Source organism: Nycticebus coucang, chromosome 12 (assembly GCF_027406575.1).
Source record: "Nycticebus coucang isolate mNycCou1 chromosome 12, mNycCou1.pri, whole genome shotgun sequence".
Taxonomy (NCBI): Eukaryota; Metazoa; Chordata; class Mammalia; order Primates; family Lorisidae; genus Nycticebus; species Nycticebus coucang.
In genome coordinates, this window is record NC_069791.1 from 35,446,641 (window position 1) to 35,452,824 (window position 6,184).

Below are 6,184 nucleotides of genomic sequence, written 5' to 3' on the forward strand. Positions count from 1 at the left end.
TTCTAATCACAGATACCAATGTTTGCTTCTCGTGTTACATCTTTTCCTCCTTCTTCACCCATAAACATAGGGCAGTCACAGCCCTTCAATTGCTGGCAAAATTTCAAACAAAATCTTTTCTCTGGAAATGTGCACGGAGGTTAGAGATTTGAGCATCACCCTCAGCGGCTCATCTAGGGTATAGAGCTGGTGCCCTCTTATAAGAAGCAAGAAGAATTTGAAACCATCTGCAAAGTAACCTCTTTCTGGTAATCAGAGGATCTTCCCCCACTGGGTTCAAAGGGCTTCCCTCCTCTTTGTTGTGCAATTTCTAAAGCATTGTGCAATACAGAAAGAAAAGACCAAGAACATCTCATTGCCTTGGAAACTGCTATGGAATTTGACAGACTGTAGGTTGTTCAGAGCAAATGTTCTGTTGCTGCACGGAGACCCTGTAGTAGCAATGACTGGCAAAGTGGCTGAATGCTCATCTGCTAATCTTGATGTCAACTTAACTTGTCATCCCTGCCCTAAGGATAAGGCGGGAAGTTTCTCTTGTTTTCTTTCTTTAAATAAAGACATTTGAATTATTTCATTTCCAACTGTCAATGATGAGATACAAAGATAAGGGATATAGACAAAACAGCAGCTTTCTGGGGGTAGTTATCCATAGCTGATGGAGATGAGCATTTGCAACCTATATTTTTATTTAATGAATTCTAACAGCATAATCTTAGGAAACTATACTGCTTCTTTTAAAAATAATTGTGACTCTTATGCTGCATTTATAAAAGGTAAAGGGAAAACCTTCTGGATTCAGAGAATGCCACTCACTGTGGGCCTTTCTAATGAAATGTCTGGGGAAACAAAACTCTGTATAAAATAGGAGGAAAAAAAAATTAAGTAAGAAACGAAGGTAGGGAGTCAGTCCTTGGGAGCCATTTCCCAAGAAGCAAATGTGACTCTGGCTAGTTGTAGCATTCTATTTATTTGTTTGTTGGTGGAAACAGTGAGAATAAAAATAAAAGTGATCCTTTTGTGATCCCGTTTGGCCGTGACAGATTCCTTCAGCATTGCCATAGTAACTGAAAGAAGTGCATTTATGAATAGACTTAGATTTCTAAGGCTTGAGTTTCATGCCAAGAAGAGAACACAGGGTGGGGAAAGCAGGGTAAAGTCAAGGCAAAGGAAAAGAAAACAGATTAAGGTGTTGATTTTCACGCTCTCTCCTTTGGAGAGCGCAGGCATACAGCAGGTCCAGGCAATCTCACCTTGTTGGGACTCCTGAGGTTTTTTAGACGTTGAAATTAGTCCTCTGTCAGCAAGTTTAGACAATTTCTTCAATTCCTATTGATGCCAAGAAGGGGGAAACAGCCCTCTGGATTACCAGCAGTTATGCGTAAGAGGAAGAAGAAGCTCCTGTGATATGGTCAGATAAGGACCTGGAACAGGGTTAGCAAACACGAATGTACACTGGGCTGGGCAGGTAACATTCACACTTGATAAGTGAAATGCCTTTAAGGAAGGAAAAGTCACCCAGCCATCTTGTCCTATTTTTCATTTTGCTGAGTATCCTGGGAAATATTTCCCTAAATAGTCATAATAAAAACAATGAAACAGAGGTGGTAGATGGTAGTCCACTATAATTCTGTTGGAGACCACAGAGATTGATAGGGAGAAGGCACAACGCAGCGTGCTTCCCTAAGGTACACAACAATCACACAATCCCAGCTGGTTTCTGGCAAGAATGAATACATAGTGTAAGCTCAGTGTTGCCTGATCTTGCTGTTTTTCACGAGAAGCTGACATCTTTTGATATTTTTGTTATGCTCAAAGATTTTAAAATACCATTAGGCCAAACAGCAATTATATTTAGTTCATAGATCACCAGGTTGTGACTTCTGGAGTCTGAGTCTAACTACAATCATGTCTCTGGAGCCAGAGCAAGTGGTGCCAAGGAAGTGGCCAGTGAAGAGAGATTCCGGAGATGGAAATGGGCAGTAGATACAATGGAGCAGGGAGAATTCTGACCACATCTGACCTAGACACTACCGGGCTCAAAGGCTTGGGGGAGAAAGCAGATGCTCTGGTTTTCCTACTTCAGTATGCAGTGAGTATTTGTTGAGCGCTTGCTCTGGGTCAGAAAATAGGCCAACTGAGAAATCTTCCTAAACCACTGGCATCTCTTGTTTAATCTTTTGATTCATAATATAATTTTTATGAAGAAATCATAAGCAGATATTATATATATTCACACATTTAGGGTTGTAGGGAGTATTACATAAAATTTGAAGACCAGCAATAAAATGAACATGCCTCTGTCCACCTCCTGACTTAAGAGACAGATCATTATGAGGATTTTGGAGTTCTTTGTATGTTCTCCCCAAATTGCATTCTTCTTTCATGCCTCGATGCTACGATTTGAATGTGTCTCCTCCAAAATTCAGGTGTTGAAACTTAATGGTCAGTGTCATGGTAGTAGGAGATAAGGCCTTGAAGAGCTGATTGGGCTGAACGGGATTAAGGCCCCTCTAAGAAAGGCTTCCCACGGTGTTAAGCTCACTCACCCTGCTGCCTTCCCCTATGGGAGGACAGTGTTTCCCCCTATGGAAAAAACAGCAATGAGAGGCCATGTTGGAGGCACGGGTGGTTGAACCTGCTCATGCCTCAATCTTGGATTTCCCAGCCCCTAGAAATGTGGAAAATAAGTTTCTGCTTTTTATAAATTACCTAGTCTCAGATGTTCTGTTAGAGCTGCACAGAATAGACTAAGGCCTTAGATATAATCACTATTCTGAACTTTGTATAAATAGCTCCCTTGTTTTTTGACATTTTTTTCAAGTTTTTATAGTTTTGTCTAGTTCATATTTGTTTATAAATAGTTAATTCAACTATAGTTGTGGATATGTATATAAAATATATAAACTGGAGTGAATGTGTATGTATATATGTATATATTGTATTATAGTTTGAGTGTGTATATATGTGTATATGTGTGTATATAATGTATGTGTATATATGTATATGTATATATATTGTATTGTAGTTTGAGTATCCCTTGACCAGAAATGTTTTGGATTTCAGATTTTTTTTTAATTTTGGAATATTTTCATACATAATGAGATATCCTGGGGCTGGTACCCAAGACTAAACACAAAATTCATGTATGTTTCATACGTAGCTTACACACATGCCTGAATGTAATTTCGTGCAATATGTTAGGTAATTTTGTACACCTGTCACATAAGTCCAGGTGTGAAATTTTCTACTTGTAGCATTATGTCATTGCTCAAAAAGTTTCAGATTTTGGAGCATTTTAGATTTAAGACTTTCAGATTAAGAATGTTCAACCTGTGTGTAGTATATATTGTATGCATATAGTATATTTGCTTATAGTTCCTTTTATAGGTGTATAGTTTTCCAATATTTGGATTCTATATTGTATATAAATGGAATCACAATTTATCAATATATATTTTTCTAACTTGCTCTTTTTTATTCAACAATATTTTTATGTTCATCCACACTGATGTTTACAGCGATAGTTAACATATTATCATTGACATGTACTTCAATTTGTTTTTCCAAGTGGTTGTACCAACATACTTTTCTACCAGCAATCTATGAGCGTTACCATGGATCCACACACTTCTGAATACTTTTGTCAGCATTTTTGACAATGCAATGGATATGAAGTAGAATCTTATTGTGATTTTAATATGTAAGTCTCTGAATAATAAAGAAGTCAAATGTTTTATCATGTTTATGGCCCACACACGTTTACCTTTCTGTGAAATTCTTCAGATCATCGCCAATTTTTCAAAACATTTGCATATCTTTTTCTGATTCATAAGAGTTTTTTATGTTCTGGATACTGATCGTTTGTCAGTTACATGGGTTGCAAGTACCTTTTCCTGGTCTGCAGCTTGTGTTTTCACTTTATGACATCTTTTGATGAATATAAATTCTTCATTGTAGTTTTTATATTTACATTTATCAGTCTTTTCCTTATGGTTTTTAGTTTGTGTGTCTTATTAAGAAATCCTTCCTAGGGTGGCACCTGTGGCTCAGTGAGTAGGGCACCAGCCCCATATACCGAGGGTGGCTGGTTCAAACTGGGCCCTGGCTGAACTGCAACAAAAACATAGCCTGGCGTTGTGGCAGGCACCTGTAGTCCCAGCTACTTGGGAGGCTGAGTGAGGCAAGAGAATCACATAAGGCCAGGAACTAGAGGTTGCTGTGCACTGTGTGATGCCATGGTACTCTACTGAGGGCGATAAAATGAGACTGTCTCTACAAAAAAAAAAAAAAGAAAAGAAAAGAAATCCTTCCTAATCCTAAGTGATTTCCCCTAATTTTCTTCTAAACATTTAAAAGTTTTTTTCCCTCACATAAGATCTTATATCATATGGATTTGATTTCTGGATATAATATGAGGTAAACATAATTTCTTTTTCTTATTTGGATAGCCATTTCTCTCCAAATAATATTTTTGTTTTTGATTTTTTTTTTTTTTTTTGAGACAGTCTCAACATGTCACCCTCATAGCATAGAGTGCCATAGCATCATAGCTCGCAGCAACCTCCAACTCTTGGGCACAAATGATCCTCTTGCCTCAGCCTCCTGAATAGCTGGAACTACAGGCACCTGCGACAAGCCCCAGCCAGTTATTTTTCTATTTTTTAGTAGAGACAGTCTCACTTGGCTCAGGCTGATCTCGAACTCCTGAACTTGGGCAATCCACCCACATTGCCCTCCCGGAGTGCTAGGCTCACATTACAGGTGTGAGCTGCCACACCTGGCCATAAGTAGTTTCTTACATTGCTGCATTTTCTAGGTATTTTTGCATGATTTATGGCAAAGCAATTGACTTTTTTTTTTTTTTTTTGACCAGGGCCAGGTTTGGACTTCCCAATTCTGGCATATGGGGCTGGTGCCCTACTCCTTTGAGCCATAGGTGCTACCCCTGTGGTGTTGCTCTGTTGCCTTGGGTGGAGTGCAGTGGCATCATCATAGCTCACTGCAACCTGACACTCCTGATCTCAAGCAATTATCCTGCCTTAGCCTCCTATATAGCTAGGACTACAGGCACCTGCTACTACACCTGATGAATTTTTCCATTTTTTTCAAAGATGGATTCTTGCTCTTACACAGTCTGTCTTTAGCTCAAGCATTACCCACTCCTACCCTGCTCCCCCTTCTCAGCCTCTCAAACTGCTAGGATTTCAGATGTGAAGTAATTGGCTTTGGCATGTTAGTTTTACATCTGGAAAATTTGATAAACTCTGTTCTTAATTCTAATAAATTGTCCATGGAGTCTTTTAGGTTTTTTAAGTAGATGATCAAATCCTTTGTGATTAATAGTTATTTTCCTTGAAATTTGAATTATTTTCTTGTCTTACTTGCTGGTCAGGGACTCTAGTATAATACTGGATAAAATATATTTTTAAACATCTTTTCGATGGGGCAGAGACAAGATGGCTGACTGAAGCCAGCTTTCCACAGAGGCTCCTGTCCAGTAGGAGAGTTAAAGGACAGAAATTTAGCAAATAACCTGGTGGATTAGAGCTGCACCAAGAGAGAAGGTTGAAGAATGCACATCAACCCCACTGAGGCAAGCTGTGACCCCAAGGATACAAACAAAAGGTACAAAATCCATCACCAAGTGGACGGGAGTCCCCTCCCCAATGAGAATGGCTCGGAGTACCCCACAAACAAACGAACAGAGTTCAAAGGTCCTCCCACTACACTCCACGGGAGAGACCCTCTAAAACCTGGACCTACCTCCCTACTAGGGTGCCACGGCATTCTCCTGCCAGGCATAAAACTGTATAAAACTGTATATATTTTCTTTTCTTTTTTTTTTTTTTTCTTCTATGTGGGATGGTTGATCTTGAGCCTGTGAGGAGTAAGCTGGCCCCAGACTTCTCCAAATCCACATTTCTTTGCCTCCAATTCTTACGTGTCCAAAGATGGGGAACCACAGACACGCCTTTGTAGGAGGATTACAACTGTATATATTTTCTACCTGCAATTCAGAGCTTCCAGCACTCCCCTCCACTCTCACTCTGAGGTCTGGAGGCCTGTCCTCCAGGAGTCCAGATTCTTGGGTGATTTCTCGAGGGGTGTGGACAGGGCTTAGCCTGCAGCTGGTCAGTGCTGATTCTGTGGCATAGGACTGAGGAGAGCATGGTCGGCTGAGAGG

General features: G+C 39.7%; 1 non-coding gene across 1 annotated transcript; it reads right to left on the reverse strand.

Moving 5' to 3' along the window:
• Positions 1-5,853: 5,853 nt before the first annotated feature.
• Positions 5,854-5,984, reverse strand: LOC128563009 (small nucleolar RNA SNORA38). Its single transcript, XR_008373686.1, has one exon. It is a non-coding gene; the product is annotated as a small nucleolar RNA SNORA38 (small nucleolar RNA).
• Positions 5,985-6,184: the final 200 nt, after the last annotated feature.